This window comes from Peromyscus californicus, unplaced genomic scaffold, assembly GCF_007827085.1.
Source record: "Peromyscus californicus insignis strain IS unplaced genomic scaffold, ASM782708v3 Scaffold_6__1_contigs__length_162567912, whole genome shotgun sequence".
Taxonomy (NCBI): domain Eukaryota; kingdom Metazoa; phylum Chordata; class Mammalia; order Rodentia; family Cricetidae; genus Peromyscus; species Peromyscus californicus.
Window position 1 is genome coordinate 144,238,948 of NW_026294584.1, and position 12,890 is coordinate 144,251,837.

A 12,890-nucleotide genomic window follows, 5' to 3' on the forward strand; every position below is an offset into this window, starting at 1 on the left:
TTATTGGGTTTTTAGGGGGAGATGGACATGCCTGAGCCATAGTGCATGAGTCGAGAGGACAACATTGCCAAGTGAGTCCTCTCATTCCACCTTTATGAGGGTCCCAAGGATCAAACTCAGGTGGTCAGTCAGGCTTGTGCAGCAAGTACTTAACACACTGAGACATCATACCTGGTTCCTGTTATGACTTCTTCAAGATGGATAATATATTAAAATTTGACCCAGCTGCAGAGCAATGAACTCCATAGAACCCTCTACCTAACTCTCTTAGCACACAGCAGAAGTCGTAGCCCACTCAAAAATAAAATAACCAGTGCTAAACTCCAGTTTTCACATACTGCCAGAGTCAACCAGATCTAACACAACCAACACGGTTTCCCCAGCAATTCCAGTCTGATGCCACAACATCTGAAATTCTCTCCAGTGATAGAAAAACAATAAAAGCAGCTGTTACCTGTTCTCGACCCAGAAGTGATTTTGGTGCAGGGAATTTAATCCCTCAGGTGGGGGAACAAGTTGGCCTTCCTGGACTGATCCTCTCAGAGGCTCCAAGAGAAAAGGCAGAACTGAATCGCCTCTGGGTGATACTTAATTAAGCTCATGACTTTTTGCCCCTCCTCTTAACCAAAGTGAAAAGAGGAAATTGTATAATAAAAGCAGATTCTGATGTCAAAGTAAAGAAACAACGTATCATGTCAGATGCTGCAATCAGGTCCATAACTGATATTTGAATACTAAAATATAACACATCTGCGGAGAAAGTGAAATCAGTGTGTTAGCAAAAAACACTAGTAAAAAGAAGTGACTAACATTCCCCCACTCCTAATTTCGTAACAGACTGTTGGAAATTTTCCGTTATGTTACCAATAGGAAAGAAAAGTTATTTCCTGTTTTTGAATTATGCTTATTAGACCTAAGCGTGTTTTAGGATGCCTTTATGCACTCACATTTCCACTGTGAAACTTATTGTAAACACTTCTGGCTTTTTATTCATATATAATGTTTACTGTGAACACTAATTTCATTCGATATGGAGTAGTCTGTTGCTGATATTTTCATGGTGCTAGGATATCAAATCTAAGACACTGAACATGCTCTACAAATACTTTACCAGTGAGCTACAGACTTAGGCTTTGATTCTGTTTTTTGCTTTTTGTTTGTTTATTTGTTTTGTTTTTGATTGTTTCTTTTGAGACAATTGTTGTTTCATACTTGCTATGTGGCCCAGGCTGTCCTCAAACTCACAGGACTCTTGATTCAGTTTCTTCACTGTTGGGATTACAGCTATATACCACCACACTGGTTTACACCATGAATCTGGTTGATAGTTCCTATTAAATAAAAAGTATTTCTATGTTTTATAAGTACTGGTCTATGCACTTTTTAAGGCTAACTATAGCTATTAATCACTTGAATACAGCACAAATTAATTAATCCTCTACTGCTGAACATCTAAGTTGTTTTACAATACTTTGTTGTTGTTAGTTTAAAAATTACATGGGATATACATTAGAAATATACTTAGAAAGACATTTTATGCCTTGAAGTCACAAGATTATCACAATCCCTCTAGTTCATTTATAGTCTACCAGTTATGTGTGAAAATATTCATAATTTATTTTTTAAAGATGAGATAAGGATAATTTTCTTCTGTGTGAGTTCTGTCCATAGGTTTGTGAATGACAATTCCTGGAAAAAAAAACTGTGTCATCAAAGACTGATTTACTGATTAAAACCACAGTACTGGGGAGAGGTTGAAATGTTGCAGATCCAGATGCATTAGCTTACCAAAAAATATCTCTAGCCCTTTAAATAGCCATTTCTTGCCCACCTATGTCAGAACTAATGTCCTGTGACTAATAGATAAAGACTTCATGAAATCTATTAACAGACCACTAAGTTCCACCAACCTGAAAGCTAAGAATGTCATCTGATGGCTTATACATTTTCCTCTATCTTTCTATAACCACCTCTCAGGTATACCCACCAATATATATTAAATTTGCTTCGATTTAGAATTTTCTCCGTTCTGTAAAACTACAAAACTCCATGAAACTGTTTCCACCTTGAACATGGAGCTAGGGTCATTTAAAATGGTTCTAGAATAAACTACTGTTATTCTCTCTAAGGTGAAAATTGTTTTTATATCAGCAGATCTCCATTCAAAGCTCTTGCTGTGCATATTTCCAGTGAGGTCTCACACTCTAACACTGAATGCTGAAGACTTTAGAAACTTCATTGAGACTGGAGATACAGTACAGAGAAGGTCCTTGAATGGCATTTGCAAAGGCCCGGGCTTGAATACAAATATCTCCTGGCATTCTTCTTTTTGTAGATTTAAAAAAAAAATTAAGTATATATCATTATAATGATGATAATAAAGCAATTATAATAGCAACAACAATGATAGCAAAATCAACAAAAATAATAATAATGGGGGAAAGGGAGGAAGCAAAAGACTATTTGATTTCTAGTCTGTTGTCATGAGCTAACCCTTGGCAGAACACATTGAAATCTCTCACTAAGCTTTACTTTCATTTTATTGTAGTTTTTCCATCTTGATGCTGGTTTTTGATGACACCAATTTAAATTATTATTTCAACAAGTGACAGAGGTTAATGGAGCACTGGGGGATGGGGAATGAGCTGGAGAAGAGAAGAGGAACTGAGGATGCCGTGGCAAGCGTGAGCTCCACTTGACAAGGCCAGAGGAGAACTTCCTGCTTCTCCCTTCCTTTACAAACTTCTAGCCAGCCCTTAATCATCACTCTTAGCCTTCATTCACTCCCACCTCCAAAGTTTCCTTCTAACTGTTTCACAGTCTACCCATGTTCTCACCACTAGGATGTACAGCTTGTGTCTTATATGACCAGACTCTATCTCTCTATCTTCTATATTGTTCCGTGTTTGAACTTAAAACTTTCATATTTATTATTATTGTGTCGTCGTCGTGTGTGTGTGTGTGTGTGTGTGTGTGTGTGTGTGTGTGTGTGTGTGTTTGTGTGTGTGTAAGAGTTCGAATGCATCCATGCCACGAAGTGTTCATGGCTGTCAGGGGAAATTTTTGAGGAGTTGGTTTCTTTCTTTCTTCTACCATTGGTTCCATGGATCAAATTTAGGAATTTCATCAGGTTTATATGAATCTGGGAGCTAGGAAGACATGAGTGGAAACACTAAGCTCCTGTGACTTCAGGTAAGTACCATCATTCACAAAGTCTTTGACCACAGTAAACAAAAGCATAATTTCTCTTCAGAGTTGCTGTGAATTTTTTAATAGGATATACAAATAGCTTTTTGTTTGAGGCAGAGTATCACTATGGAGTACTGGCTGGTCTGGAACTCACTATGTACACCTGGTTGGTCTAAATTTCAAGAGATCACCTGCCTTTGCCTCAAAAGTGCTGGGATTAAAGGTGTGAGTTAACACATCATGCTTTACAAATAAAGTTTATGATCATAACCTGGTAAATGGATAAATACACTTATGTTCAACATTAAACATTGTTATTTGAAGTCCAAGACTCCAGTCTTTCCTTGCCATAGAAATTGAGCAAAACACTGAATCTTAAAGACTTTTATCATGTGGTCATTGGGAGTGTGTCACCTACCTCCAGGGCTGGAGTAACTGCCATCAGGAATATAGACAGAAACCCTTAGATTAAAAAAAAATTTTTTTTTGAGCATTCTAGTTTCCTGAAGCTTCTCTAGGACACAAATTGAGCTAGCTTTCCTACCTGACCTTGTCAAAGAGTGCAAGTGTTTGGAAGAACAAGATGCAGAGGGTATGTGAGCCAGTGAGGAACTGAGAGATCTACAGCAGTGAGGAACTGTTTGCCTCCATAACAGTTATAACACTATTGCACAAGTGGACGTAACTTGCCCTGGCAGATTGTTTTCTAGCTATAAGGTTTACAGCTGCATAAGAATGTTGGTAGATTTTCTCCCTCCATAGCCTATGTCAACTCCTGTCTCTGTGTACACTAGCCAGCAGCAAGAAAGCTTTCAGGTGTTTTCCAACTTGATTTTGCAATGCCCTACAAACTAGGTGTTCAGCAATAGCATCTTATAATACAGTTCTGGTGAAAAACTGGAAGCAAATCAGTATTTTGTGCTGTTTCTGGGAATTATCCTACTTCTTCACTGGGAATTTTCTTTGATGCCCTGTGTCTTCTGGAATTGCCATTATCAATAATCACAAAGTACTTCCATTCAGCTACAGTTGCCAGTACTGGGCCACACAAGTTTCAGTCTGCCAACAGTCAGTCTTGGGTGGGGAAAAGATTCATGGGACATTATCCCTCCCTAGGAAACTATTGGTATTGACAAATGCTGGGAGAGGGATAATTATTGTCTTCCCTTTTGTCCCTATGAGTGAGCACACCAGACTCTATGGATATAGTTCTTCACCTGCACCCTGCAGTCTCCAAGGATTGACCTAACTGGGGCAGTAAGCAAAAGAACAGAAGACAGACAAAGCAAAGCTGTGATCCAGTGGTCTGGGCTCTGTAATGGAGGAGATGTGTCACCCTGGAAGCATGGCTTGTTTACAATACAGAATTCAACAGGAAGACAGAGTTATTGCACGCAGCTGAACAAGTAGGTAGTGCTTATGGTATACAGAAAAACATGGAGTAAGATTTAGCTTATCACAGAAGGAGCAGTCTCTGTAGGAGAGCACTCTTTAGAACAAAAGAATGAGGATGAGATTAATCAGAACGCATTTGACACAGATATGAAACTGTCAGATTTATTTAAACTTTTTGAGATGGAAAAGGGGAAAGAAGTCAATGCAATTTACTAAATTAAATAAAAGTATCAGATTTCTGTTGCTGTAATAAAATGCCTAAGGTTGGTTGATTTGTAAAGATAACTAATATACTATGCTCATAGTCTCAGAGGTTGGAGGTGCACGACTTGGCAGCACCGTCTGCTCATCAACATGATAGATGGCGTTATGGAGGAACCACATGAAAATACATGGAAAAGAGAGAAATCACATGGTGAAGAAAGGAAACTGAAAGTGGTGAAGGATCCCTGTGGTTTTCACTACTGCCTCTTTCTGGAGAACTCAGTCACTCATCAGGAGCAGTGTTAATCCCCTTACAGGGCAGAACTTACAAAGATCTAATAACTGAGTACAAGGCTGGAGCTGAACCTCCTGAAGGTTTGACCATGTCTGCCCTCCGCATCTGAGGAGCAAGACTCCAACACAGGAACTTATAGGAGACAAACCCCATACCACAATGACAGTGAGAAGAGAGAATCCTATATAAGCATTCCACTTCATGCACAAATCATAAAAGTCAGCTCTCTTTCCTAAGAAAACAGTGTGCTAGGTGCTGACTTCCTCCACATCATCAAGAGATCCTGTGAGCAAAGCTACAGCTGGCCCCTCCATTCACAGTGAGAGACTAAAGGTGTTCTCTAAAATACTGGGTACAATAATAGGAAGTCATGTATCTTCATTGCCCATAACACTACAGTTGAGGTCACAGCCAGGACAATGAAGTAAGAATAAGAAACAAAGGAGGAGGGAAAATAGAACTTTTTCTACTCAGATGTGATTGTGACAACAGAGAACAAACATCCTGAGGAATCTGTTGAAGAAAATACTGAAAATAATGAGTAAACTTAGCAAAGTATAAGCATAGGAGTCAAGTTGAAAAAAATTTAGTTTCATAACTGAACATATAACTATCAAAACTAAATAATGAAGTATTGTAAAATTATCAGTAAGTGTAAAGTATTTTTCAAAATATTGAGAGAAATGAAGACCTCAACAAATAATGAGCAAAAATATAGCCATGAGTTCTAGCAGTACTGTGAGGACAGAAATATTCCCACACTATGTATTCAGTGAAATCCCCTGCAGCATTTTGAAGAGCTTTTGAGAGTGAAGGACAGTGGAACACTGAACACTGAGGATTGGTACATTCCACTGTGTGGTGCTAGACATGTAAACGGGAACATGTGTCATTCCACATTTGGACATCTCCATTGAGACAGAGCAGAGAATTTCAAAATTAACCCACACAAAGTAATTGTGACACTAAACTCTTTGCTAAAAAAATATTAGCTTGAGGGAACTGAAGGAATGACTAAACAGTTAAGGGTATGAAAACTATTTTTCACTCAATTTTATCATGAACCCAAATTATCTCTGTTTATCCATCTGTTGCTGGACAGGTAGTCTGTTTCTAATTGATGGCTATTATGAAGAGAGCAGCAAAAAACATGATTGAACAAGTGTCTCTGGAATTAGAGGTAGAGTCCTTTGGGTATATACTGAAGTGTGATATAGCTGGATCTTTTTTATTCTATTTTTTGCTTTTTCAAGACAGGGTTTCTTTGTGTAAGAACCCTGGCTGTCCTATAACTCACTCTGTAGACCAGGCTGGCCTCAAACTCACTGAGATCTGCCTGCCTCTGTTTTCCCAGTACTGGGATTAATGGTGTGTGCCATCACTGCTTGGTTTCCCACCTTCTCAAGGGATAACCGCCCTGATTTCCAGGGTGGCTGAACAAGGTTGTATTCTCACCAGCAGCAGATGAGTGTTCCTCTTACTCTTCATCATCACTGGCATGAGTTTTCATTTGTTTTATTGATCTTAACATTCAGATAGGTGTAAGAAGAAATCTCAAAGTGGTTTTGATTTGCATTTCTTATGACTAAGGATGTTTATCACTTCTTTAAGAGTTTCTCAGCCATTTGAAATTCCTCTGTTGAGAATTCTCTATTAAGATCTGTACCCATTTTTTAATTGTTTTTATGTACAGTTGTTGAGCTTGTTGTGTAGTTTAGATATTAGCCCTCTATCAAATGTATACTTGGTAGAAAACTATTCCCTTCTGTGGCCTGCCATTTTCTCTGAGTGACTATGTTTTTGCCACACAGTAGCTCCACAATTTCATGAGTTCCCATGTATTAATTGTTTTTGTAGTGAATGTGCTCTTGTTGCTTTATTCAGAAAGTCTTTTTCTGTGCTTATGAGTTCAAGAATATCCACACTTTCATTGATATCAGATTAAGTATAACTATCTGACTACATGTTGAGGTCTTTGATTCATTTGTAATTGAGTCTTGTGCAGGGTAATAAGTTTGTATCTATTTGCATTTTTCTGTGAAAGACATCCAGTTTGACCAGCACTGTTTCTTGAAGATGTTATCTTTTTACACTGTATAGTTCTGGCCTTTTATCAAAGAAAGTATGGTACATTTATACAAGGAAATATATTAGGCTGTTAAAAACTGAGATCTTGAAATCCACAGTTAAATGAATGTATCTAGAAAAAAGTCATCCAGAGTGAAATAACTCAGACCCAAGGAACAAACATGGTATGTATTTGCTTATATGTGAATGTTAGCTGTGAATGTAGGCAATATGCAGGCTATAATTCTATAACCACATAGGTTAGGTATAGAGTAAGGGAATGAGGAAGGGTTAAATCAACCTCAGAAATGTAAATAGAATAGATACTTATACATGGATGGGGGAATCGGACTGGGAAGACCAATTGATGATAAGGAAGAAAGAGGATGGTGAGAGAGGAAATATGAGTACAGATAGTGAAATATGGGCCAATGAGGGGTATGTAAATATAATACAACAGAAGCTTCCTAACACACACACACACACACACACACACACACACACACACACACACACACACACACACACATTTATATTCAGGTGATTTAAATGGAATAGCCAAATAATGGGGAAGTTGGAGCCCCAACTGAACATCTCTCATCAACATATGAAGCATCCAGTCCTTGGAATGGGTTTTATATAATCAAGTTGTTGGGCAAAGGGGCAACCTAGGATTCCCCAAACAACTCAGGCTATTGTACAAGCTATTGGTTGCTCTCCACAAACTGATGGTAAGGCCCATTGTTAATGATAACACCTGCACAACTTATCAAAAATGGAGAATTCCAGATGGTGCCTACCTAGAACTTCACCCCTTCTGACTAGTGTTGATTATACTGGAAGGTACTCTACATGCTACCAAAGGAGAAAGATAAACACCAACATAGCTGCAAATCTTTCATTCTAAAGAGCAACTGACCTGCAAGATATGCTGGTATAATAGTGGTACAAAGCTTGGTGGAGTAACCAACCAATATCCAATTGGAGTTAAGGCCCACTCCATGAAATAAAACCAATATCCAATGCTGCTTAGGTTGCCAACAACCTGAGACTAGGGACGTAGAGGAAAACCAAATATAACTTTCTGCTAAAAGAGCATAGCTATAAAATAAATCATTATGACATTCTGCTATACTCATTGATCTGTGCCTTGCTCAGCAATTATCAGAGAAACTTTCTCCTACAGCAGATGTGAACAATACAGAGACCCACATCTACACAGTATGCAGAGAGTGAGAGACCTTGAGACACTCCATTCCACATGAGATGTCTCCAACAAATACCTCCCCTCAAGGCTTAGGGAACCCTATGAAAGAAAAGGCAGAAAGAGTGTAAGAGCCACAGATGATGGAGGACACCAAGGAAACAAGGTCTTGCAAACACAGGAGAACTGATGCATATATGAACTCAATGAGACTATGGAATCATGCACAGTGCCTGAACAGGCCTGGCCCTCATGGGATCCCAGTACCAAAAGGGAAAGTGGACACAAGCTCATATCCCTAGCAAAAAGCTCTCTCCAATTGAAAACCACTTGTAAATGAAAAAATAGTTTTCTCTGACAGAGTCTAACTGGGTACACAAACAACACTTTTTTTTGTCATTGACATCTTGCAATGTTTTTTATTAAATGTTTTCATTTATTCTACATACTAACCACAATATCCCATCCCTCCTCTCCTCTAGTTCCATCCCCCCACCTCCCATTTACCCTTCCTCATCCACTCCTCTGTCTCAGAAATGAACAGGCTTCCTATAGGTGTCAACAAACCATGGCATATCAAGTTGAGGCAGGACCAAGCTCCTCCCCCTGCATCAAGGCTAGGCAAAGCATCCCAGCATGGGGAACAGGTTCACAAAAGCCAGTTCAAGTGCCAGAGATGGAGTCTGATCCCACTGCTAGGAGCCCCACAAACACAAAAAGCTACACATTGTCACCCATATGCAGAGGGCCTAGGTCAGTCTCATGCCAGTTCTCTAGCTCTTGGTCCAGAGTCGGTGAGCTCTCAAGAACCCAAGTCAGCTGTCTCTGTGGGTTTCCCCATCATGATCTTAACCCCCTGACTCATACAATTCCTCTTCCCTCTCTTCAACAGTACTCCTAGAGCTCAGCTCAGTGCTTGGCTATGAATCTCTACATCTGCTTCCATCAGTTACTAAATGAAGTCTCTCTGAGGACAATTAGGGTAGTTGCCAATCTACAGTTCAGGCACCCTCTCCACTATTGCTAGGAGTCTTTGCTGGGCTCATCCTTGTGGATTCCTGGGAGTTTCCCTGGTACCAGGTTTTTGCTAAACCTTCAAATGACCGACCCTTTCAAGATATCTCTTTCATTACTCTCCCACCTTGATCCCATACCCAACTGCCCAACATGATCCCTCGTATTCTCATCCTTCCATCTCTCCCAACCCCCAGTTTAACTGAGTTCTCATCTATTTCTCCTTCCCAGGGAGATCCATACATCCCTCTTTGGCCAATCCTTGTTACCTAACTTCTCTCCAGCTGTGAATTATAGTCTGGTTATCCTTTACTTAACATCTAATATCCACTTGTGAGTGCATGCATACCATGTTTTTCTTTCTGGGTCTGAGTTACCTCACTCAGGATAATTTTTTTCTAGTTCCACCCATTAGTCTGCAAATTTCATGTCATTGTTTTTTACTACTGAGTAATACTTCATTGTATAAATATACCACATTTACTTGATCTATTCTTTGGTTTGTTAGGGTGCATAAGAAGTTCCATAAAAGACCACCACCCATGTAGGCAATCAACAAGAACATTTATTAAAAATTGCCAGTATGCTTGGTCAAACCATCTGATGAAGTAACAAATGGCAACCCCAAGAAAAGCTAATAGGCTCATTTTAGGCAGGATTAGAAAAATTTCAGGGAGGAGAGGTTAGTCTGGGTTCTGATTGGTGGGTATGAACAAAATGTTTACGGGTTGCTACAGAATTGATACCTGGCTCTAGTGGTTAAGGACTTTCCATCAACAAGAAAGACAAAGCTATCTTTAGGTAGCAGAAGACTGGCATGTCTGTTGATTGGTTGCCCCTGGGTTATGGTTTTCCTGAAAACTGCTTGCTCAGCTCCAGTCAGCTCCAGTAAACCAAAACTGAGGCCTTGTCTTAGAAGACTTTGATGGCCCTGGTCTGGTTTCCCTGCCCTCTCAGGTTGAAGGTCATTGATGTTGTTTCCAGGTTCTGGCTATTATGAATAATGCTGTTATGAACATAGTTGAGCAAGTGTCTTGTAGTACGACTGACCATCCTTTGGGTATATGCCCAAGATTGGATTAGCTGAATCTTGAGGTAGATTGATTCCCATTTTCCTGAGAAACCATTATAGCAATTTCTAAAGTGGCCGTATGAGTTTTCACTCCCACCAGAAATGGAAGAGTGTTTCCCTTAGTCCTTATCCTCTTCAACATATGTGGGATGACTCATCCCTAACAGGCTTGTGGGCCATCCAGCCCAAACAAGTAAAAAAGATACTTTCTGAGAGCTAGCCTGGGTCTGCCTAGTAGTCTTAGCAACAGCAGCTGAAACATGATCTGGAGATGACCTGGACCAATGAGAGGCAGCTATGTCACACCAGCAGATGCATATTCATCAGACCTCCCCCCAGGGTGGTGTGGAGGGTATACAAGGCTTGCCTCTTCCTGAATAAACTGAGCTTGTTGTTTTGACATTCTCCCAGAGTCTGTGTGGTTTGACTCTGCACCAACTTGGCCCCCTCCCCCGAAGGGAACAACAGCACAAGACCCTGCTACAAACGCTGCCATTAGTATTTTGATCTTAGCCATTCTGACAGGTAAAATGGTATCTCAGTGTCATTTTGGTTTGCAATTCAAGGCAAAGGACACTGTCAATAAGACAAAATGGCAGCCTACAGAATGGGAAAAGATCTTCACCAACCCCACATCTGACAGAAGGCTAATCTTCAAAATACGTATAGGACTGGAGAAACTAGACAACAATATACCAAATAATCCAATTAAAAAATGTAGTACAGCTTTAAATAGAGAATTCTCAACAGAGGAATCTCCAAAGGCCTAATGCCCTTAAAGAATTTTTCAATGTCCTTAGCCATGAGAGAAATGCAAATTGAAAATACTCTTAAGATACCACAAACCACTCTTATGGCCAGGCCCCAAGGATCAACACAAAATGAATTCTCTGGCATTCTTGGAGGTTCTTTGTCTCATAATGCTTTGTCAGAGCTTTTGTTTTCCTTATAGGTTTTTTGCATACATATTACTATTTCCAGTTCTGTGCTGTTATGAGATTTCTGTATGTGCAAATGTGTCTGTCCTGTGTCTGTATGAGTTTCTCGTGCTTTTTCTTTGGCTCTTTTTATTCTGTTTATTTTGCCCCATTGTGTTATGTTCTTTAATTTTATCTAACTTGATTTTATTATTGTTAATATTATTATTATTATTTAGATGCAAGTTTGTATCCAAAATGGAGAGAGAAGGAAAGAGTGTAAATTTGGATGGGTGAGGGAATTAGGGAGGATCTGGGAGGAGATGAGGGAGGGGAAACCACAGACAGAATAGATTGTATTAAAAATATTTATTTCCATTAAAAAATGTATTCACAATGATATACAGTTAGGCATATCTCTCTGAAGAATAAAGTTGTTGTAAATGCCCAGTGCATTGACAGGCAAACAGGAAGTATATAGTAAGTATCTGTTGTTATGATTTAAAAGAGAGGGGGGTACATGCTACTTTTACAGAGGACCTAATTTCAGTTTCCATAACCTTGGTAGTCACAATCTCCTGAAAGAGCAGGTCCAGGGGACCCAATGACCTCTTCTGGCCTCTCAAGTACCCATATACACATGATATATGACAACACAGACACATATACATACACACACACACACACACACACACACACACACACACACACACAGAAACACATAAATAAAAGATCCAAATAGAAAGAAAAAAAACATTACATTGAGCTAAATGTGTAAGTTGAAACTTTATAATATTTAGGAAAATAACACTGTTAGAATCTATACGAATTTGAAATAAATTTTTCATAATAAAGCTTATTATGAAAGCATAAAAAGTAATAAGTCAAGCTTGAATAAAATGTTAAATTTTATGTTATTAAATGTTTTATTTCAGAACATGAAGACTAGACAGTAGGAAATAATTAACATGTAATTTATCAAATGCAACATATACATATTATGTTGATACACAAACCTCTTACAATATTATAATTAGAAGACAACAAAGCCAATAGGAGGTGAGAAAATATAAGCAGATATTTGACAAAGGAAAACATATGAATGACCAATAAGTACTTGATAAAAGATGGTTACTATCATTAGTTCTTAGAGAAGTGTGAATTCCTATGATGATATTTTATTTGTACTGAAATGTGATTTTATTTGTATGTTAATAAATAAAGTTGCCTGGGGGTCAGAGCTAATAGCAAGCCATAGCAGAAGCCAGGTGGTGGTGGTGGTGGTGGTGGTGGTGGCGGCGGCGGTGGCGGTGCACGCCTTTAATCCAGATCACCTGACAGACAGATCTCTGTACATTCAAGGATACAGCCAGCATGGAGACACATGCTTTTAATTGCAATACCAACCATAGAAGACCTGGAGGTCTGTATAGACAGGCAGTGACAAGGAGGTCATGTGGTTGGGTTTATAGCCAATGAGAAGGCAGAACAGAAAGTCAATAAAAAGACAGATACACAGGAAGTAGGTCTCTT